Source organism: Chamaea fasciata, unplaced genomic scaffold, assembly GCF_029207755.1.
Source record: "Chamaea fasciata isolate MVZ Bird 193981 ecotype frontalis unplaced genomic scaffold, bChaFas1.0.hap1 SCAF_7, whole genome shotgun sequence".
Taxonomy (NCBI): Eukaryota; Metazoa; Chordata; class Aves; order Passeriformes; family Sylviidae; genus Chamaea; species Chamaea fasciata.
In genome coordinates, this window is record NW_027094092.1 from 45,885,112 (window position 1) to 45,910,170 (window position 25,059).

At 38.5% G+C, this 25,059-nt stretch overlaps 1 long non-coding RNA gene across 1 annotated transcript; it reads left to right on the plus strand.

Annotated features, from left to right (window-relative positions):
* Positions 1-3,910: 3,910 nt before the first annotated feature.
* LOC136291799 (uncharacterized) lies at positions 3,911-8,943 on the plus strand. Its single transcript, XR_010721734.1, has 3 exons — positions 3,911-4,117; positions 4,344-4,441; positions 7,674-8,943. It is a non-coding gene; the product is annotated as an uncharacterized lncRNA (long non-coding RNA).
* The last annotated feature ends 16,116 nt before the right edge of the window (positions 8,944-25,059 follow it).

Here is a 25,059-nt window from a genome sequence, read left to right on the forward strand (position 1 = left end):
ATGGGTTTTAGTGGAGCCACACTGCATACTCAAAAGATGTACCCTCAGACCAGCATTCTTCGGGGCACTGGGAGTGGGAAGCCTGTCTTCCCTGAAACTCACCTAACACCCTGGTGTCAGAGCACACAGAAGGAATTCAGATAAGCAGAAACCATGTTGTTAATCTGGAGGGGAACAGAGATTGCAAGGAAGAGAGAGATGGATGCAGCATTGCTGGTTTCATGGGGGCTGGAAGGGAAACTAGTCTCAGTTCATACAACAGGTGGGTTTGCAGGAATTAATAAAAGAAATAAAAGAAAAAGAGCTTGGTCTAGCAGGGTTCAAGGACTGTCTACAGGAAGAGAAAGCAGGAATGTAGGACCAGGAAGAAGGGTAGAAAAAGGGCCCAGTTGGAGCCTGCAGGACAGCAGCATAGGACACCACAAGCAGATACAGCCACTGCAGCAAAGGCTTGCCCTGAACCGTGATGTCCCATGCTCTAAATGGCCTTGATGCCCTTCTCTCCAGCTGTTCCGCTTCCTGTCATCAACTGCCCATACTCAAGGCCTCACCACAGTGCCAACACACCCATCCATCTGGCTAATCCTACAGGAGCCCTGTGTTTCTCTATGTTGCCCTTATCCCATGGCTTTTCCTTTCTAGATACTCTCACCTAGGCAGGTGTTACCAGTGAGATCTGGTGGGCCAGAAGCATCAGCAGTGCCTGGGGCACCTGCACTGACCATGTCATGTGCCTGCGCTGCCAATTTGGGCTTCTGAGGACCAGGCCCTCTCATCAGTCGGAGGCCCAGGAATGAACATAATGCCCCATGTTCTGTGTGGAGCACCAGTGCCTGGAAGCTGAGTGGTGGGTACAAAGGGTAGAGGCTTTCTCATGGCTCTGTGTGTGGGAGAAGGAAGAGAAGTATGCCACAAGGCATGTCATAAACCTAAAATGGGCATCAGAGATAAATTTTTTTGAGAGGGACTACAGTGTGCCAGTTGTCAACCCAAGGAAACCTGCTGTTCAGAGCAAGGGAGAACTGCAGTTCACAGCTAACAAGTGGCCTCATGGCTCTGAGTATCCATTAGATGACCTAGTGTGGTTGTTCAGCCAAGTAGGACCAGGGACTGCAGCTAGTTGTCCATCTGTGCCTGCCAGGCTCTAGCCAAAAAAACTCCCCACAGGAACCTGCACTGGTGTTCACTCTCATTTTGCCAGACAAGGGGAGATGATGGAGAAGTGGTACAAACCTCTGTCTTAAGGCAGACAATTAGTGTCACTGAATTTCTCTTTTCTTGTAAGAGCTGTGACTGATTGCATCAAACTCTTCTTGAAGACAAAATCTGAAGAATACAATATTTAAAAAATGCATGTTATGCAGAGCCATACCTGTCTTATTGTTCTCCTACCTGCAGCACATCATGTGTGCTACTGACTTAATTTAACCTTTATTTGATTGAGAACTTATTTTAAAGAAGCAACCACTGTATAACTGAAAAATATCAATTCATGTGGATACCTACACTCAAGTGTCAAATACTGAATCCCTTGTCTACCAAATTCAATGCCTGAGTAAAGGCAAATTTGGATCTGAATAAAAGCTTCTTGCATATTTATCTGAGTCTAACAATTCTCCGTGAAATACTAATGTGCCTGTGTAACTACCTACTTGCACATTAGAACTTCATATGAGTTTTTCTAACACATATGGCTGGACTTTAGCAGCAGCAACCTGTGAGTAGTTCTCAGTGCAGCAGGGTATCAAGTGCCTGTGAGTATTTTCGCTCATGGAGTGTAATACCCTACACTTCTCCCAGCCCACATAACAGTAATTACTTCTCTGTGCCTTAAACATATGAGAAAAGAAAAGGTGGGGAAAGGGGAGTCAGTGAAGAGTATCCACCATCCATCTGGCTCTCAGCTGTGAAATGCTGTATGTGCTGGGGGTTGTATTTTTGACAAGCCTTTAGATACAGGGAATTTTTCCCAGCACATCCCCATCCTGTGAGGAACATAGTCTGATCACAGGCACTTTATTTAGGAAAACCTTCTAGCAACTTCAATGGGAATTTGAGGAAATGCCTCAGGCTTCCCCAGCTGTAGGCTCCAGTGCTTCAGTGATGTGGAGTTGCTTGTATTGTATTTGCCATGTCTGAGTCAGACCAGATGATGTAGTCAGAAGATCATTTTGAATTTGTAGATAATTTAAGAATAAAATTGCATTGAATGAAGCATTAGCTTCATCAAAAAGCCAAATTATGCTGAAGTTATGAAACATCACTCAGCTATGAACAAAACTCTGTTATTCCTTCTCTGTGCTTGTTTTCTCTTTTTATGTCCCCTGCATTTCTTTCCCTTGGGTTTCCTGGAACCCCTAAATGCTGTCTGATGAGAAAGTCTTGCATTGGGCCCCTGTTAACATGATCCTCCAACAGCCTGTTGACAACAGACATAATCAGCCAAATGGGAGGCAAAAGATAATCCTTCGAAATGACAGCTGCAAACATCCTATTTGATAGTCTTCAGCATGTGCTAATAATTGTTTTCAACACATGCCACAGAAACACAGTGCAAATGTGGCTGTAGAGTGGGCATGCATGAGAGCTGAAGAAATTATTGCAAAATCTTCTACCAAATGATAAATGCATAAAGAATCATTATAGATAATTCCTTACTGACATACACGAGCAGATGGATCCTGGTCCATTTCTGCCCTCAATTACATGCTGCAGTGGCCAGGCGATTTAAGGGGGATGGCACCTGGATCTTCCAGATATTATAATTACAGGGTAAGTTTTGAAACATGCTTAAGCACAGCTTACATTTAGTTTTGTGAATGAAACATATTAAAAATGGTGATTTAAAAATATTTTTTTGTTGTATAGCTAATAAATTCAAGCTAATAATGATGTTATTATAATCATTAGTTTAGCAAATACAAAGCATGTAGCATTTTGTCACACAAATGTGTAAGTTTTTTGAGTTTCACATTCCTTGAAGCACTTACCTCAGTCTAGTGAATGGTCTTTCATTTCCTCAGCCTTTTAGAGAATGTATCAGATTAGAAGAAGCTCTAACTTACCTTTACTGTAAAACCATTGAAGTGACTTGGCTCATTCAGAGATCAGTTTGTTCATCTACATCTTTCATTAAGGAAGGGAACAGAGTTCTGGAACTACACATGTTCTGCTTCTTGGAATACACTTACGCATAGATATTTAAAAATTTATGTCTTCATTATCATGTGGCACAATGAAAGTAACTGTTAACGTAAACTCTATTGATAATATTTTCTGCTTACTAACGCTAATTATATAATGTCAAGCTGATTCTAAAAGTCAAAAAATGATGTACTGGATTTGATGTGAACAACAAACAATGATAAAGTCAGACTATTCTGGGGGACAGCTCCAGTGAGAGGTCTTGTTATGCGATGAGGAAAATGGAATTTGTTACTTGGCATGACAGTGCTTTTATGTTCCCTGTGTACATTAAAAAACAAAATTTAGTGTGAGGCTTGTAAAATCCTTCAGTATTAATTTATTTGGTTTAAGTATTGTTTTGTAAATGTTGTGATAGATAATTTTCTGTAGTTGTTTTACAAATACAGCTTTATGAAGATATCTATGTTGTACATTTTCTGGTTCTTTGGACATATCTTTCAGATTTTACTTTTCTGATAGCTTGAAAAAATTATTAAATAAATGGAGTTACATGGTCATCAGATAATTAAAGCAAAGCAAAGGCAGCTGTGGCTGGAACTTGTGGGAAGACAGATATAGTGCTGAAGGCAATCCTGCCTCCGATATATTGCAGCTGTGTTAATTACCAAAGAGTGGGGACAGCCTTGCCCTCACAGCTGGGTGTGATAAAAGAGTGAGTTAGCTAGTAGAGAGTCAGGTGGAGTCTGTTGGCTGTGCTGTAAGGATGAAGGGGTAGGAGGTCATGTGAGGGACAGATAAGCTGAGCCACTGTATGAGGGACAGACAGGTTTAGGTGGTGGTGGTAGGGGTTGGAAGCAGTGACTGGAACTGCAGGAGGGAGAGAGAAGAAGGAGAGAAAGAGCCAGAGCTGTGGAGAGCTGCCTATAGGATTGCTATATAGAAAAGCTAAGAAGGATGTCTGGATAACAAGGTGCTGATGCTTGAAGCACTCTGAGTGTCATGGCCATCTCAACTCTGACAGGAACTGGATATTGATATCCCATTGAAATTATACCTGAAAGCATCAGAGAGTAAAAGTGCTCTGTCTGCACAGGCTGTGAGCTATTGTTACACCCACAGAGGTGTTGGGCACTGCAGCTGCTGGGTAGCACCCTGGGTGCCAGCAGCACCTCACCCAGGCTCTCTGCTTTGCTCAGGGACAAGACAAGCAGAAAAGACACATGGACTGTGCAGCACATGCTCTACTTTGCCCTCAGCTCTGCTATGGACATGTGTCCCCCGCTCTCAAATAAAGGTAATTCCCCTGCTGTTATACTATTTCTCACTTTGATAACTGTGATAATACATTAGACACAGATATAAAAGTAATTATGGTAAGACTGCTTATGGGCAGCTTATAATAATAAAAAATATTTTAATTTATACTGCTATTTTTATAGGTACTTTTGAAGTAAACAATGTGTACTTAATCAGCTTTCCATAAAAAGATTTGTTGGGGTTTTTTTCCATTTTCATTTTTCTGAAAAGAAAACCCTCTTCTGAGTTTCACCCTTTTTTTGCTTCCTGCACTTGAATTTCCTCCTTTGCTTCTTTCACTTTGCCCCTAAAAGCTATGAGAATAAAAAAAGGTGAGAATCTTCTAAAGGAACGTTTCCAAAAGGTTTCTTAAAGAAAATTGTTGTGCTGGCTAAAAGAATGGAAATTGCATCTTCCTTTGCTTAACTCAAAGAGAAAACTATTGTTTGAGTTAAATTGGTAATGATTTAGTTAATAATCAAATCTGGTTTTACTATGTTACTATTTCTGGTAATAAGATCTAATAAATATCTAAATAAAATCAGGTTTGTTAATAATTCTCCCTTTATTTATTTAGAATTAGATGATAGTTATCATTATAACTAAACTCTGATATGAACCTGAGAAAACTGAGTTTTCATCTCAATACAAATGAGACATAAGATCCCCCTGTGTAAGGGACAGCGCTCAGATCAGCAAAGGGACTCAGACACAGTTATGAAAAAGCGACAATTCACAGCAATTATCAAACTCTAATTAGAAAAAAATGCTTAAACTATTTAAATTGTTTGCAATGATTTCATGTTCTTATGCAGCTTTTTTCCCTAAAAGATAAGAAATGTCTTTCATTTTCTTTGCATACCTTCTCTGTAGGAGAAGGGAATACAGGTGACCTCACCCCTCATAAGTAACAGCTGTGTTAATCACCCAATACAGCCTTTCCCCTGATGATTATCCAATAAGGATGAGTGAGGTGAAGGATGGGGTTAGCTGGTAAGGGGAGGAGCATCATGGAGGAGGAACTTTCAGGAGCATGAAGGAGGGAATCATGAAGCAGGATCCTGAGGAGAGAGAATCACTGCTGTGAGGTCAGTCTGGGTCTGCAGTTAGAGCCTGTTGTTGGAACCTGCAGTCATAGTCTAGCCGGGTAAAAGCCTGCAATCAGAGTCTACAAACTAACACACGCAGCCACAGTTTAGCAGGAAATAACTAGCAGTCAGAGGCTGCAAGGGAAACCTACAGTAGGAGCTTGCTGCAGCCAGAGTCAGTGAATAGCTGAGGTTAAGATGACTAAGCTGTGAAGAGGAATACACCAGGACCCTTTTTATGCTGTGTTTAACTCTGTGCCTTGGTTCATTTTTACCCTCTAATTAGAGGGCTGCTGCAACATTTCTCTAGACCTTACCTGGAATCAATTTGCCATTTAGAACCAGGCACTGATCCATCCTTTTACCATATGATTTAATAACTCCCCAAAATCTGCTGAGGCTCTTAAAAGGCCTTCACTAATTTTCATCAAATAAACAAATACCATGCAATTAACAATTCGCATCATTATTTACAACTAAGTAACAACTGAAACTTCCAGGCAATTCCTCCTCCAAGAAAAAAGTCATCAATGAGATAATTGGGTAAAACACAAAGCTTGTAGATTACCCTTAATTCAACAGGATCAAAACAGGTTTCTTAACAAATCATTGCTTTCCTTATACAAGTTGGTAGAACAGCTTGCTGGGAGCTTTTTCTGCTTGGGACCACTGGATGGGGTCATGGGGAAGGCCTTGGGGTACACCAGGAGGGAGCAGACCTGGAGCTGTGGGGACCCAGGGAGCAGCAGGTTTCTTCAAGGAATGGCAAGAGTTTCATGGACTTATTCAGCCAAAGAAGTCACTGAAAGCCACAGGATGGAAAAGCCAGGCTTGAGGGAAGGAGGTACCCTGCAGGGAGATGGGAGCAGGAAGGAGGCAGGTTTCCAAACCTTGTGCTTAATTTGGTGTCAGAAAGCTATGTTTGTCTATGGAAAAAGATTATCCTGGCTTATTTTAATATTATAACATCAAAATAAGACTGACATCTAAGGACTGGACAGTGCTAGTGTCTTTTCACACACTCACTTGAAAGAAAGAGAGGGACGTATCTGGCTCAGGGTTGCATCGTGGGTAAGTGCCTGTACCCAAAATGCTGCTCTGTGCAGAGAGAAAAGACTCATGCTTCTGGTGGAGTAAGAACAGAAATACAAAGCGGAGACAACTGGATGAAATTTTCTTATTTTTTCTTTATCCTTCATGTATTCAATATTCTTATTGCACGAAGCATTCAGAAACAATTCCATTTTCAATAGAGGGAAATTTCAGATTCTTAGCCATTGAGATACACTGAGGACAGGTCTCTGACTTTGAGCAAACGTTATTCTTTATGTAAGCATGACAGATGCTAAAGGATTTCCAGGGATCCAGAGATCAGCTCTGTCAAAATTCTGCCCTACGAATGAGAAAACACACCACATGTCACTTGCCAGAGCCAAACAGCTTGACATGCTTGTGGCTGCCAGCATGTTGGCAAATTCTGCTTAATGTCTTAAGCAAAAAGGGGTAGAAGAAAATTTCTGAATAGAAAGCTCTGCTTTCAGAAAGCCAGGGGCACAGAGGAGAGCAGTCCGTAGGTTTCCATCAGCTCAGCAGTGCAGCTGACAATGGAAGCATCACACCCCCCTCATTTCCAGCTGGTTCCAAAGAGCATTTGAGTTGGATCAAGACAGACAGACACCTCTCTCCTTCACAAAGCACCTCACTTGAAGCTGCTAAATTTTCAAAATGTTGAGCAGCCACAACTCCCACTGAGATTGCTGAGGGTTGTAGCAAAACTTAGCATGTGTGAAAGACTGGGGGATTTTAGTTTCCACATTTAAATATCAACTTTGGTGTCTGTCTTCAGGTGTCCACTTACAATGGGAGCTAAAGCAAATAAGCATAGTCTGTTCCTGATGAATGTTGTTTGGAAAGCTGGGCACATCAGAAAATAATCCTGAGAGTGAAGGATTCTTTCAGTAAAATTGTTTTCACATAAAATTTATAAGAAAAAAGCAATATATATATATATATTTCAGTTTAAGTATTTCTTCACATAACAGTAATTTCTTATAAGAGACCATATGTGCAGAGCAAACAATAGCATGTACTCGAGTTTTCTCCAACATGTCTTTTCAAATCCTCATTTCTTCTTCTGATTAGGTTGGGAGCACAGCATTGGGATGGAGTAATGAACATCTACTCAGTAATTTATGTGACAGGAAATAGAACAACCATCTCCTCAGCCATTATTTCTGTGAATTTCCCAAGCTGTAAAGGCATCAAACAGTTACAGAAAAGCATAAATTCTGTTAAGCAGACAGTCTCATTTTTGTAGAGAAAAATGTCTCTAGATGTCTACAATGTTTCTGTCTATAGGCTTGGCCTGTTGACCAAAAACCTGTAAAAATGTTTACTCATTTCATAATGAATTACCATGGTGGCCTAAAATGTTAACAATTTTAATATGTAATATGGGATGGTAAAATCTAAAAGTTATGTTGTTTTTGAAAAAACTCAAAACACACATCTGCTACCTAGACCTCAGACCTGTCACAGAATGTTCTAAATTGGGTGTTAAAACTGCTGGACACTCAAAACATTCTTATCCAAATGTGAGCTGGTGCACTTAGAAATGGAAGAAGGGGAGGTTGTTGGTGAGGAACATTGCCCTGACAAGTCCACAACTAATTTCTACCCAATATTACTTACCCAATATTAGGATTAATGCCACTAGGAATTTATAAAATTAGTTTTGAAAACCTGGAGAGAGCAAGGAATTTTATGAATTTGCCAACCATGAATTTATCTGATAAAAACCATTTGAACAAGGAATACTCTGTGGTTCTTTAGTGACCAAAGCTTCAATGAAGTGTCATGCTTAGGTGTGTTTAAATTGTCTGAAATATATTGGATCAAAACCCACAGCAGCAGCAAAGAGCAAGGTGCCTGTGTCCATTGAGTACTACAAGTATAGAATTCAATTCTATTTTTTCACTTTGACTGCCAATTTTACGGCGCTTCATTTAAGCCTGAGTCTCCAAAGAATCAATTCAAATTAGCTTTCTAATTTTTCCCAAAGAATCTGCTTTAAAATAAATTGAATAGTAACATAAGGCTTAGTAAATGAGCGTAAAATTCAAGTGACTTCTCTGAAGAAAAACCTCTTTTAATCTGAAGACCAATAAAGCTCAGGTGCAATAATATATGACAACTCTAAAAATAGTTTGTCCTTGCTGGTGGTTTAACATTGGACAAGCTATACTTTGTGTAGCTGCAATGTCTAGGGTTTCATGCCATGATACTGGGAATATGAGTTGTTATTCAAGACTGTTTGAAGGCAGGCATAAAAATCTTTTTAGGTTTGGTTGGTTTTTTTTTTTTAAGAACTGTCATTTCATCAAATCTTAGTGATGTTGTACAGAGCACTGGTGTCTTTCAACTTGTTTTTCTACATTTGTGGTTCAGAGTGAGATTTTTGCAGTTTCACTGACAGGGGCAATGTTTCTTACCATTTTACATGTTTTCCAGCACAGAATTTAAAGTTGCCTCCCTAAGCAGATGATAGGAAGCTGGGGGACTACATACCTGTGACTAGGTAACTTGACCATTGGCAGTGAGCACAGGCTACAAGGGACAGAGCAAAGAGGTGATGACAGTTGCAGCAGTCATGTGCAAATTCCACTCCAGTCTTCTTCCCAAGGAGATGGAAAAGAGCGTGTCTTGCCCTGGGCTGGAAATGAAGGCACAAAAGCATAGCTAGCAGCCAACAGAGTTGTCAGGGAAAGCTGAGGATATTCACTGAAGGTAATATTAACAGATCTTAACCAATTACTGGTGTTCAGCAGAGCACTGAGCCCAGATGTCCAGAGCCCTTCGGAGTTCTATCCCCATCATTAATTTCCACTATATCTCCTTGACAATTCATTTAGCTTTCCTTTACAGTTCAGAATAGCAAGCACAGAGAAAATGCTAACTTTAATTATCATATCACATATACAAAAAAATCACGTTGTGTTCTATTTATACACAGCTACATTCAAGGTGGAAAGCTGAAGCAGAGATAATGTTAGTTCCACGGAATCCAGCTGCCTCAGTGTCAGGCTTCCCCAGTAATTTGTCTAAAGGATGGTCAGGAGATGGTGGTTTTCCTCTGTGGGATCCTGTGGCTCTTGCCCCATTGTTATCTTCAGAAAGTTCACTAGAAATTTGGCTGAGGGAGCTGTCTCCTGTTGCCTCAGCACAGCAGCAGAAATTCAGGTCTCAGCTTGCTCAGTGCTAATCACAGGAATGTTAATAAAATATTCAAGAGGGAAAAACCCAAACATACCTTCACTTTGCCTGATACCCCACATTTACAGAGGTATCAAGTAGTCACTTGTGTTGTCACCTTTTTTTTTTTCTAAAAGCAGATGAAATCAACAAACCAGATTACTTCCAATTTATTTTTAAAAATGCAACAAACAGACAAAATTGTTCAGCAATGACTGAAGCAGGTCTGTGGCTGAAGCCAGCAGCTTCTGCCCCTTGCTCTGTCCTTAGCTGCTGCATGGACCATGAGAAGAGTCACCCGTTGTGCCACTGATGAACGTTTCCATCCATTATAAAATTGTTATGTATGGAAGATACCATCTGCATCCAAAAAGTACAGACTCATGAATCACAGAATCATTAAGGCTGGAAAAGACCTCTAAGATCCCTGAGTCCAATGTTAACCTCATATGACCATCTTCACCACTAAGCCACATGCACATGCCCTTTGAACACTTCCAAGGATGGTGACTCCACCACTTCCCTGGACAGCCTGTTTCAATGCCTGACCACCCTTCCCATAAAGAGAGCCTTCCTAATATCCTGTCTAACTTCCTCTGGCACAAACTGAGGCCATTTCCTATTCTCTGTTGTTTGTTGCCTGGGAGAAGACACCAACATCCACCTGGAGAGAACTCCTTTCAGATAGCTGTAGAGAGTAGTAAGGTCTCCCCTGAGCCTTCTTTTCTTCTGGCTAAACAGCACCAGCTCCCTCAGTTGCTCCTCGCAAGACTGTGGTCTCTTAGTTCCATCTAGTATCACATCCAAGTTCAACAAACTGCCAAGTCTTGGTGTTTTGAGAGGAGCTGATGAGGGAGTGGCAACATTCTTTCAGGAGCCCTGAAAACATAAAGATGGAGACTTGCCTCTTCGCAGCCCAGAGGAAGCCTGGTGTGGTCTCAGGTGGCCCAGCAGCAAAGGGGCCCCAGTGGGGGAGACCATCTGCATCCAGGAGGCAAACAAAATCCCAGGTCTGTCCCTGCTGCAAAAACAGTAAAACATCCCAACAATTCACAGAATTGTTTTGTATCAGGACAGATGATACAACATCTCTAATGTAGTTTGTCTGCATTTTGTTTGAGCTTAAACCACCTCAGAAGCTGTGGAGCAGCAGGCCATGGTGGCTCCCTGGGGGCCATGGGAGCTCACTGGGGCAGCTGGGCAGGCTGGGGACACTGGGGACAGCCCCAGGATGGCAGGGCAGGCCGGTGGCACCAGGGGCTGCACTAGCCCTGGGCGTTGGGCATGTCCCTGGGTATAAGGCTGGGCTCAGGCCAGGCACCAGCTGGGAACAGAGTTCATACCAGCTGAGTCCAGAGGTATGCCAGGCTTGTTGGGGCCCATGGCGGTGAGCAGCTGGACACCAGCCCTGCTGTGGCATTGCTGGGGCAGGGGCTGATGGCCCTGGGGGGCTGACAGGGGGTCCTGAGCCATAAGCAGGGTGGGGGTGGCCCTGGGGGAAGCCAGGCAGGGGCAGTCAGGCCTGTCAGTGTCCTTGGGGCCATGACACAAATTCTCCTATTCTTATGTTTTCCGCTTTCATACAGACAGATAGAGCTCAGAAGAGCAAAAGTGTCTCTGCAAATCTGACAACCTTTGTTAGTATTATTTCTGGATTTTGCTTGAAAAAAATACCTTGCAAATATCCATATTGGCAATGTGCTGCCCAAGATGCCCAACAGAAAACAAATAACAGGAGTACAAACATTCCATAGATACCATCAGAGAAGTCTTCATTCAGGGCACCTCATAATTCACTTAATTATTCATTTTGTTTATTCACAGTAGAGATATTAGACATAATATGGTGTAAGTCCCTAGCATGCTCAAACACCAGATGCTGGCTTTTCTCTCCATTCTCAAAAGGAAAAACCAAAGCATCGCTGTGAGAATTAACGAAAGTCCAATTAAATTTCTTGCCAGAATGTTAATTTCCCGAAAATAAAAGCAGCAAATTAATAAGAAGCTGCTAGTCACCTCCCTTATCACTTTTGCACACATTTAATATGGCAATAATCTGTGTTTAAAATGAACATTATCAGAGAGACAAGCAAATTTAAAAACTGATTTCAAAAAAAAGATACATAATGCTTCACCTTTTTCTTGTCTCAAACACCCATCAAAGGGAAGAACTGCTAAGGGCATTGCTCCTTGAAATGACAAGTTATGCACAAATGTTGCTACAAAGGCGAGAAATGAGGAGTCTCCATGCAGAATACAGAGGACCACAGCAGGGGTTGGAAGGATCTCAGAGGTCATTCTTTCATCTCCCTGCCCCATGGCAGAATGGGCTAAGCTTATCTTGGCAGGTATGTGTTCAACCTCTTCTAGAGCCTCTCTGTTAATGGGCACTTGACAACTGCTTCAGGCAAGAGATCCTTGCCAGTCACTCCCTGTTCATTAAAGAGTTTCCCCTGCTTTAAAGTAAATCTCACTTGCCACAGTTTAATCACATTACTTTTTGCAGTATCAATGGACATGAAAAAAAGGATTATTATGGGTTTTTCCTCATATCTGCAAGTCTTTCATGCATTTGAATAATATTTTTGCTCAGTTGTCGCTTCTTCTTGTTTTTTTTTCCAATTGCTCTGACACCACCCCACGTTTTGAGCAGACAAGGGCATACACACGGGTATCAAAAAGAGTTTTGCCATTTACTGCAGGGCACTCTGGCCTGAACCCTAACCACTTTCTGACCTCACTCTTCCCTCTCCTCTGTGCTAGGGAAGACCTATGGGTGCCCTATAGTGTTATTAAATGGGCTGAGAGCTTGACACTGCCACTCCATCCTCATAGCAACAATTAAACTCTTCAATTCCAAAACAATCAGGTCTCTTTCAGCCATATTTTCAGTCTATTTAGAAAAACTATTATTAAATACACATTTCTTAAAAGGTTTTGACAAGGCATTGCTCTTTTTTAAATCAGGGTCTTACAAAATCATGCATTCTTGTGTTAAACAGGCTTCCATTTTATGTGTGGGGACCAAATCAGTGCTTTCATTATCAATGAGCAACACATCTTAAGTTGCAACCAGATGGCACTTGAGCAATTATGCACATATATTATCTGCTGCAGGGAGGAGAAACATCAAACATACATTGCCAGCCTACTGTTGCTCATGTGATTTTTATGATAATAACAGAGACTATTTCACAGAGGTGAAATATTCAGGTTTGCTGTTGATTGATTCAGGAAGGGGCGTTAACAGGTTTTGCAAAACATGCAAAAATGTGGCACTTGCATAGCTGGAGATAAGTAAAATCAGTCATAAAACAGTGGAGAAAGTATTTTATCTCACCAGCAGGAAAGATGAACTATGTACCCTATTCTGAGAGGCAGAGACCCTCTTAGACATGGTTGCAGAGTACTTTGCCTATGGGATCCTGTGCAAGGATAGATGCTGATGTGGTAAATATTCCTGAAATAGTGATCAACTGTATTTAAAGGAAAGAAAACTGTTTTTTTACTGGATTGCAGGCAGTTTACAGCATGACGGCTTTAAAAAATGCCAAGTTTAAGATAACCCTAGCCCTATATTGCAGGTAACTGAACATCACACATATTTTCTAATATACAGTAACAGTGTAACTGTAGAGTTAGATTAACTGCTATGCTCTGAAAAGTGACTACAAAATGGCATCATGGTATTTCTTGTTTATTGGGGAGAAATGGTTTTTGAATGAAATATAAGTTGTAAGTAAAAAGATGCTTTGTCTAGTTGCAAATCTTCCAACAAAACTTCCAAAAGCTGACATGTAACTAGATTACTGTTTACATACATATCATCAGCATTCAAGATTATGCTGACAGAATAAAATCTTCTCTGACACCTCTGATTCCACTGGCAATGGATGGGATATTGAAAAATGTGCAGGGGTATTTCTTTGCAAAGAATAATTAGCAATTATTAGCAATTTAATAATTAGCAATTTCTTAGCAATAGAATAATTAGCACAGATATTTGAAAGCATCATAGCTTCAGCTACATTCACTGATATAAATTAGCTCATGTGTATCTTTTTGTCCCAAGTCAAGCCCTAAGTTCTTCAGATATGTGTTGTATGTAACTTCAGTGAGACATGGCTCTAAGTTTCATACTTTTAAAAATTCCACATTTACCTCCACTCCTACTTTCCAAAATTCCACCTTTACCTTCACTACTGCCTATGCAGTCCTGCCAGTGTTGGATTCACATTGGGTGAAATGGAATGCAAATCAACAGACACAAATAATATTACTATTACAATCATGTCTAAACCCAAAATAGTTTTATGTTACTATAACTTCTTTCATATGAAACCCACAAATTAATTTGTTTGTATGTCTCTCTCAATATTTGAAATACGTTTCTAGTGTCACATTCCAGGGTTTCTCAATTGTCCTGAGATGCTCTGGTCTGCCTAATGTGACGCTGACAAGGCTTGGTCTACTTTTGTTTCTGTGTCCTTTTCAGTTCTATTCTTCAAAGAGACTTCAGTAAGTCTCTCTCAGCATTTCTGTTATACAGCCAGCAGGACTGTTAAAGCCAGTAACATGTTTAAACCTCCTCTGTATATAACAACTTTATCAACAGATGTCTAAATATTGTTTAAAATAATGTAAACTAAACTCATGCTGTCGAAAAGTAAATAGAAAAGAAAGTAGAAATGAATTTGAAGTCATTCGTGTAAGAGTATGAAGACTCAGGCTACCTCTGGAAAACACTGAAATGCAATCTGTTTAACATTTGTCTTGGCTTCAGATTCTCCTTCAGAAGAATTTTTAGCTAGACTTACCAGCGATGTACGCTCAAAGGGTCCTTGTATTAATTGAGATTTTATCTCCTGGAAATCTCTACTTTTTCATGTAATAACAGGATGTCACATCCATAACGATTGTGTAACAGAGGGAGTGAAGAAAACCTCTAAAGTGAGAGATGGAAGATAGGTACTTCAATTATTGCCATTCACTTGGGAAGATGTAATATTTCCTGGAATCTGAGATACTCTGTACAATCTCACAGAGAAGCCCACAGCTTTAAACACAAAGTTACATAAAATAACCTTGCTTATATTCTTCATTTGTTCATTTTATACCATTTTAGGAATATAAATGGGTATAAATTTATATTTATACTCATTCTAGCATCCCTTTGCAGTGCAAGAATGGCATAAAAAGGACCAAATATAAGTGAGAAATGCAGATAATGCATGAGAGAATACCATACCCAATCAGAAATCACAGGATGGTACTATACTTACATCCATCATCACATTTTTTAAAATCCGACCTTGTTAAGTAAACTTGGAATTATGAGTCTGCTGTATTAAACACAGAATCATGGGAGCATTTACTTTGGAAAAGACCTTTAAGATCACCAAATCCAACTATTTATGTTGGTCTGATAGGACAGCTTCTGTGAGGGATTTGATCCCATACTAAGTGGCATCAGATTTTGAAATTATGGTATAGAAGCAATGCAGTATACCTTCATTTAGAAATGTATGAGGAATCTTTCCTGAACAGTTTTATGGAAGATTTATATTTTTAAATTTTTTTTGTTATGTTACTTTCTAATGATTGTGTTAGTTTGCAGATTATTGAAGACCTGCAAATAATTAAGTGGACAGCTCATTATGTTCACCACATTTGAACACATTTAATGCAATACACAAACTGCATTGGGAACATCTTTGTGAAATAAGGGGCATGTCATTGAGAGAAATAATTTTCTCATTTTTAGCCCAAATAGATAGAAGTTTTGAAGTAAAATATAACTGAAGGATTTCTGTGTGCAAGTCCATCTTTGAATCTTTCCATCTTTGATACCAAAGCCCCTGTTAAGAGCTATAGTCTTGCTGAAAGCAGGATGAAAGTAATTTCAAAGAAAGTAGGTGCAAGGGAGAGCAAAGCTGACACTGAAGAATTTTCTCTGTTGTCAGAAGGCTGTAGAACACTATTAATTAGCAGCTAAAATATAATCTCATTTACATGCTTCCTAGGAGAAATGAGAATGCTGTAAAAGAATACTAAATGATATATCTATATAAAAGATCATAAATATGCTTTGAAAGTCTTTGATTGTTTACATTTTCTTATGACAGAGTCTAGCTTTTGTTTTTTCAACTATGATTGGAACAGTCCCAGCCATGTCAAGTTTAGCTTAGCCTGTGTTTAGCAATTCTGGTAAAAGTAAACGTTTGGGGGGTTTGCTTCATAAGTCTTTAAGACTACAAGAGTGCCTTCCAGCTTGCTTAATCTGGTTTCTGTGGATGCTGAAGCAGTATAGGGGACTGAACTGCAGGCAACACCTTGGCTTCTGTGCCCTTTCCAAAGAGTGTTTCCCATGAGCACAGTTGGAGGCAGGTTATCGAACTTAATGGACCGAAGACGTGACCCATAGGGCATTTCTGAAGTTCATATTATTTCAGGAGGACAAAGGTGCCTGAATTCCTTTATGTCCCTTGCTCTGTGTACACCATTTCTAAATACGTTTTGTTCCATATTATAGGTAGAGAACTCTCACAGAGAACAAAGAACTGCAATGATGAATCACCGCAATGGAGAACTGGTACAAATCAGAGAGTTACCAATTTTTTTCTCTTGTCATTGTACTGTTCTTTTTGCCATGACAAGCTCTCAGGTAGAGATCCAACATGACGTCTCACTGTTGACTTACAGCTTTCCATCCTGTATGTCTAAAAACTGATCTTTTCCAGATCTAAATTTTAACACATCATTCCAACTTGTAGATCATGACAGTTTTCACAATTAGGAGCAAAATGTTATAATTATAACAACAATGTTAACATAGTTTCTGACCAGTCTTTGTCAAAGCACCAAATAAGTTTCAGTATTAAATGATTTTTTAATAAATCTGTATGACTCACTTTTCTTAAGGTCCAGTAAATTTAGGTGATTTGCTAAGTTTAGAAATCTGCAGCTGTTCTCATGGATCATTGTGAACAGAGCAAATGCCTCTGAAGCAGACTCTGTCTGATCATAATACACACAGGTTGTGGCAATGCACAGAGATTTGAACACTCCTTGCCTAACAGGGCAGATGGAGCATGAGACAGCAGTACAGAGGGTTCTCAGCAGATGCTGGGAGGACTCCTTCCACTCAGAGGAGCACAACTGTATCACCACAGCAGAGCATAGACCTCAAAACTTGTTTCTAGGCAGCATTCTGCATTATATTGCTCTGTAGTCTATAAATCCACCAGTGGTCAAATACCAGTCTGAGGATCTACCTCATGTTCTCAGTAAATTGCGTGACTGAGGCTTTCTATGATAGATGTCTGATTTTTAAAATTCTTCCTTTTCCAATTTATTCATATAAAGTGTCTAATCTTTTAAAAAGCCCTTAAACTGCAGGCTAATTCCTGCAGGGTTTTCAAAGTGATGTACTATTAGATTTCAGTACAAGCTAGCACTTAGCTGCCTCAATAATTTTGCAGATTAAAAGGCCTGATTGTTTAAAAGACCTTCCTATTTGTTTAGGTTCTTAAATATTGTAAATAGTCTGACTTATATTTTTTTTAATTATTTATGATACATATAGTATATATATATGTATTTTTTATGATAGCACAATTATATATCATGTATGAATGAAGACCATGGCAGAAATAAGGAGACATCTAACTGCTTCCTAACATTTCTGAATTAACTCTACATCCATTTCACTAATGAATCTTAAATTCTTAATATGAAAACTATAGAACATGAAATGGGAAACATTATTATGCTGCTGTATAAAGCCACAGTTATTTCCACAACCTCAGCAGTGAGCATAGTTCTGCTCATCTCAAAAAGAAAAAAAGCAGGACTGAGAAAAAAGACACACAGAGAGGAGCAAGTGTGATTGAGAACAGAATCACGTCTATAGTTCACTACATGATGGAGGGGAGATGTGAATCTCTGGCTGATGGACACAGACAGCATTTTAGGCAGGCATCACTCTTCAATACCGCTATTGCTACATCACCACTGCTACTGTCAGAGACTTCACTTTGGAAGAGGTGGATCCTAGATCTGTCTCATAGTACAATTACAATTTTCTTGCATTTATCTTAAATTTCAGGACTCTGCTTTTATTTTCATGTGGTGAAATTTTGTCCAGAAAGGTATTTTGTACTCCATCCTCTGTTCTGTTCTATAATTTTCCTTGCAGGTCTGATTTCAGGGTATTATTAAAATATCCAATAAATAGTGTCCATTTCACAAAGCTAACTATGAAAAAACCAAATAGCACCTCCCCTCCCAAAACATTTAATTAGATGTATTGATTCAGACCAAGACCCCCTCAGAAATAAAAAGAAATCTTAAAACATGTTCCTAACATAACATGCTAGTTTATCAGGTCAGGTTTACCTGTCTTCCAAATGAGAACTTGAAAAATCCAGGGTACTTGTGGTCCTATCTCAGGGCTGCCTTCTTTTGGCACAAGATGTCAGTACTGGAATGGGGCTTTCCTTTTCCAAGACAGTGTTGTCAAAAGTCAGAATGTCATGTAATTCAGCCTCTGAGGCCTTTTGAGATAGATACATATGTCTGTATGCTGTCTTCCCAACAGAATGGGTGAGCAGAGCTTCAAATGACTTGTTATTTGTACTCTTTTATCACTAGATTTCATATTACTAACTCTCAAGATTGCCCTTAGCTAGAAATAGGAATGTTAACAAATATATGACACTTATAAAATTAGTACAATATTTGACTATAACATGATTCCATAGCATCTGTTACAACTCAATATGCCACTGAATATTTCACAATTATTTAACATCTATCACAGCTTTCTTCTTCAAGAAAGATGAAGTATTCAAAAGTTTTTTTCCTTTCTAGCATGAATATTCTGCAGCTACTAGGCTTTTCTCAGGAGACCTATCTCAGGTCTTTTAACACAGCAACTTATTCTAAAATGTACCATTGTAGGTGTCTTAATTTTCATAGGTAGTTTGTAAACCATCTTTGTCCACATTATTCAACCTTTTGTTGCATATACTAAAGCCAACAGTAAATGAAATTTGAATAAATTAGAATGATTCTTTTAAAGAATTTTATTAACAAATGCACACTTGACTGGAGCACACAAATAAATATTCCTCCCTGGTATCAGTGAGAGATATCATTTGACTAAGGCTGAAATATTCTCCACAGCATGGGTATCAAAGCAATTTTAAACACCAGACTTCCTGACTAACTCTACATTAGCAAATAGTTCAGTGCAAAACTAGTAATTTAGTAGGAAGGGCTGAGGGAATTTGGTTTGTTCAGTCTGGGAAAGAGAAGATTTTGGGGGGACCAAATTGCTGCCTTCCAGGATCTGAGGGGTCCAACAAGAAAGCTGGAGAGGGACTTTTTATGAGAGAATGTAGTGACAGGACAAGGGAAATGGTCTCAAACTGAAAGAAAGTAGGTCTAGATTAGATAATAGGAAGAAATTCTTTACTGTAAGAATGGTGAGACATTGAAACAGATTGTCAAACTCTGCCCCCACTATAACTTGGATCAACATCCAAAGGTCCCATTGAAAGGACTAAGAAAGGCCTTGAGCTACGGAAACAAATCCAACAGGACACTGAGGGCAGTGACACTGGCTTTTCTTTCAGTTGAAAAACCAGACATGGAGAATGGGGTACCTTGTTACTGATGGTCAGCTGGGCTGCTTGACATATGCAGGAAGGCTTGGAGAACTTCATGGTGGTGCAAAGTAATCATTATTCAGACTCATGTCTCCATTGGGTATTGCTGCATGTTTCAGATGAGTCCAGAATGGTCTTCTAGTTTATTCTTCTTCAGAACAAACTTTGATTTGCATGCACCAAAATCACTGTGCAAACCAAACCAAAAACACAGAAAGTGGGAAAGATCAGGAGATTCTCTTCAGAACTGCACTGCGTTGAGACAAAATGTTAATGCATGTGCAACCTCTGTGCTCTATTTAAAATTCATCACTAATTTTTTACCTCCCACAAATAAGAGGCTCAAATATGGATCCTTAAATAACTATTATCAAAACTCCCAGTTGTTACTACTGTTTCTTTTAGACCATGGTACAATGAATTTTCTCAGATTGTTACTGGGAATCTTTACACAAAATGTTAAACAAATAGGCCTGACTCCTTTCTATGTTTGGGCAGCCTTCCCAAAGAATAGTATTAAAGAATCAAAGTAGGAATGCAGAATGCAGTTGTAATTCATCCTGATTTTAAGACGGCATTTCATTGCCAGGGATGTGTAAAGCTGATATATTATAGTAAATGAGAGTCATGCCAAAGCTTTTCTTTGAACTGTGACATCTTGTGTGTCAGCTAGTTACTCTGACTAGTCAGCCACCACCCACACAGCTGATTAAAGTTAGAAGACAAAGTAACACTGCTACAAACTTAATGTACTATCTTTACACAAAGTTTTATTTTGGGAACCTTATAGGGAAATACTGCCTATTCTATGATGTACTACACATATAAATTTATTTTTATTCTTCGGAATAATGAATAAATGGATGAAATATTATTTGACAGGGAAGAAAGTAAAAAAAAATAAATTATGCGTGGCCAATCTTGATATTTGACTTAATTGTCTGAATTCTTTTTTGGTGAAAACTCTCCCACATTACGATATATTACACTGGCCAGGCCATCAGGAATGTCATGTTGCCCAAGGACCCTAGTTTTACAATTATTCATTCAATAAATAAAATAATAGAAACAAAGAATGGGATTGGTTGGGTAGAATATTTAAAGATCATCTAGTCCATCCCCCTGTCATGAGCGGGGATATCTTTCACAAGATCAGGTCACTCAAAGGCCCATCCAGTCTGACCTTGAATGCTTCTAGTGATGGAGCATTCACAGCTTCTCAGAAAAACTTGTCCAAATTAAACCTACCCTCTTTCAGTTTGAAACAGGTTGCCCATTTTTGCTGTCTGTACAGACCATGGTAAAAAGTCTAAACCATTTCCTTTAAAAGGAAATTACAGATTACTAGATTTCAACAGCTATAGGTAATTACAGAAGCCCCAGGGGAACAAACCAAATATACTTTGATAACATTTATGGCTGCATAATCTATCTGCTATAAAATGGTGGCAATTGGCTAACCATATAAAGGATACATTTGAAAATAATTTAAACAGATGATCACTCACTTGGAAAGTAAATATTTTTAATGGATACTTTTAACAAGGAAATACTGTTTGTTAAGGAAATGAGGTGTCAGAAAACAAGAAAAAGTTTATGTAGTAAGAAAGCAAATGTACTCATTAACTTTGAAAAGATAGTATAATATTCCGGTAAGTAAATCCTGAACATCCCCGGTTCCATAGGGTACACAAATAGCTATTTGTTAGAGAGCAATGGCTCTTTAGCTACTGCAACTGATTTTTTTTCACTTCTGGAGGTTCAGACTGTTATGGTTCCCAGGGGCAAAGATGGCAGCAATCGAACAAAACCATTTTATTATCTCAGCCCCTATCACTTTCATCACTGATGTCCTTACACTCTTGGAAATGTTGCAGGTAAGAATGTAACCTGCTAATGAGTGAATAATCTCATTTTATGTCACTGGAGTTAAACTGAGTTGTCAGAGTTGCAGCTTGTAGGCTAAGGTTGATCACAGCTCTTAGCTCTGCCAACCCTTCCATGTTGACATTTGACATTGAGCTCTAACACCAGCAGCAGGATACAAAAACTGAGAAGCATGTAGCCTCTTTCACCCAATAGCTGGGTAGCTATTGCTTTTGTTTTTTTCCCAAACCATTAGTAAGAATAGGCCATCACCTAATAAATGTCACTCCTAATTATATCCGGTTTTAGTCAAGGCTGAAATGTTTCTGCAGTTTGCTAGCCAAAACCCAGACAAGAAGTAGCTAGTAATTAATTTCCATTCTAGTATTCAAAAGGAAGAGTGTCACCATGGCCTACTCAATTCCACTTCACTGTGGTCATCAGCAGTTCCTTTCTGTCAGTCCCCATGGGAAGAGAAATGAGAGCACTTATCATCCTTTAAAATAGATCTGCTCTTCTCCAAAAAAATTCCACCATGGTAAAAAAAATGTCATTGGCCTCTCCTGGAGTTTATGTTGACTCAGCAATTCAAGTTCGTAGCATCTTTTCAAGTCCTTGAGAAAATGAGGATTGAGAACATATGCAAATAAAGGAGATAAGAGCACTTTCCACTCTAGAGTTCCTTGCCATATATATAAGATACATACATTTCTTACTATTAAAAAGCATTGATCTTTCTCTTTGGTAAAATATTTAACAGAATAATATGCATGTACAATCTGACATATATATTGTCAGCTATTTGGACAAAAAATCACAAGTATACTAGAAATATAAACAGGAGGCCATAGCATTTTTAACTGCTCCTTATGACTGAAATAATTATTTTTAAATAAGTGAAATAATAAATAATGATAAAATAATATATCACAATAAAATAATACTGCATAGATTTAGTGTTTGGGAAGTGTACAGTGTCTGGGCAGCAAAAAAACTGAGGTCTACTGAACAAAAAAAACCAGTCTAAGTAATAACACAGCAAACTGCCATACATTTTCTCATGACTGTGCATAGACCTGTAGCAACTATCCCTGTGGGACAATAATTCAATCTCCTACATCTCAGAAGAGCATGTGATGATATTGCTAATTAACATCTATGGTGATGAATCTCTTATGAAACCATTCATGAATTGGGAAATGGCATTTCTAAGGCAAAGCTCCAATTAGCATGTCTTACCACCACCTTTCAAAGGCAACACCAGTTTGCTCCCACTGATTAGCACATAAAGCATGATATTTGAGTTACAGCTCATTTCATCTAGCAGGTACCTGTTTTTTATATACAGAACCAGGTATATCTGCTGATATACTCAGTGTCTCCAACTTCCTCTCATTATTTACATATTACCTGCCTTGGAATTAATAAAGAAAGACTCCAGTTGCATTGTACCTAAAGAGAAATATATGTGTAACAGCAACAGAAAATGTAGATATCATTTTATGAATACTTCACCTGTAAATTGGACTCTGGAATGCCTCACTGAAAATTGAAAAAAATTGGAGACTCTCTTGACTTAAGGGTAAAATTGGTACTCTCTTCCTGTTACTGATCATTATTATTATTTGCTGTTTTGCTATTTATTTTCAGCAGTATTAAGTATATGCTACAGACTCTAGGCTCTCTTGAGGAGAGGATTGCTTCTGGACAGTTAAAAAAAAAATCTCTACCATAAGCAACTTAACAACTGGCATGTAAACAGAAATGAAGCCATGGGGCATATGATCAGAGACAGTGCCCATAATGAAATAAATCCCTATTCTCATTAATATGAACACAAGATGACAGTAGGATCACAGGTAAAATAAAAAGAATAAAAAAGATTTTTCTCATTATAGCACAGCCTGGACGGAAGTATATGAAGTTAGACCAGGTAAGAATGTCTCCCAGTTACTGGACAGAAGAGACAGAGAGAGAGAGAGAGAGGGGTGAAGACAACTTCATAGCCAATGAAAACTTCTACTTTATACTCTCTCTCAAAATTCTGCCATCTTGCTAGTGTACATTCATATGTATATCTCCCCAAAAGTCAGCTAAAGTTTTGAATACACAGAATTTTCAACCTGCAAGACTGAGGTCCACTTAAAAAAAAAAAATTTAAAATCTATTAAAAAGAAAAAAAAAAAGCTAAGTATTTAGGCTTGCTTTCTTACATACACAATTCTTGGTAATTGTTCAGAACTAAATCATGTAGCTAATTAACTAATGAATGCTAAATTAAAAACAACATGTAATGTATAAAAAATAACAATATATGTACATAAAACAGTAAAGGGAAGACAAATATACTACTGATAAAAAAAAAAAACCCAAATCAACAGGAATTTTCTACCATAAATTTAATCTACATGTTTCTATACATGTGAGATATTTTGGTCTGTTGAAAAAATTAACAAGTAAATTTCACTGTAACTGGAAATTATATTTGCTCCTTTTTTGTCTGCTCAGTCAAAAAGAAAAAGGACAAAGTTACAGTTCTTAAGTAGGGTGATTGTGAATCAATTGAGATTTCAAATATTTTAAGCATTCTACACACATATACACATGTAAATTAATACACCCAACTTGTCAACAGTAAATCTTCAAAGGCTGTTCTTCAGAGCTACACTTACAGTCAAAGTTCTTAAAATGCTGGCTGAAACAAATGAAGTTTCATTGATTTTTAAATATCTTGAGATCTGAAGTTTTCACTTTGTCTTTTTACCAGAAAATATTCCTTAGGCAAAATACACTGGTGATACATCATCTTGTCCGTACTTCATTGCAGATTCAAACTCTTTGAAGCTGATGCAGCCATCAGAATCCTGATCAACTTCTCTGTAAGGGAAGAGATTTGGTATCTAAAACCCAAAAGACTATGCAAAGCAGATATACTTAACTGCAGGTATCCAACACCAATATTATTTTTGAAGAGCTCAAGAGTCCTAAAATTTTGTACAAAGAAATTATGAAGTAAATAACGGGTTTTTTGTGTAGTGCATCTATATGAGAAGCTCAGTTTTTTAAAAATAAGTACAAGTATCATGATAAATATTCAACAGGAGGTAAAAGTTAATTACAGTACGACCTGTGCAAATTTAGCACTTCTAGCACTAATTTAAATCCTACACCTCATGCCTAATTCTCCAAATTCAATCACCTGTGGCAGAGATCCTCAAAGTTTCATAGTACAACATGCAACCCAAAATCTCTAGGCTTTAAGTTAGGTCAAGCTGACATTTAAAATTTCCCCAAGTGCCCCATGACGTTCCACATGCTGCAAGCTTATGTTGGAACAAAGATCATGTTAACAGAAGACTTACTCCTTGTGACTGTAAGAAAAACAAGCTAATTTATATGTTATTATATCCTAAAGTGAATATTCCAATCGTCAAAAAAGGTCTTTGAAGAGTAAAAGGTGTTAATATTTATTTCTGAGACAGAAGTTGGTAGAAGATAGCAATTCAATTAATGACATTAGCACACAGGGCTAAGTTTTATTAAATACACCTGGCAATATTATTTGATGCAGTGATAAATTAGGCTGACAAAATGGTATTAATGGTATTCTGTAAAGTATTTGTCTCAGTTCCCCATAGCTTTCCTACTATAAATTCATTTGTTCAAAAGTTAAATAATTAAAAAACTGATTAATTGTTGGACCTCAACATTCATTCATCATTTAGAAAAATATTTCATTG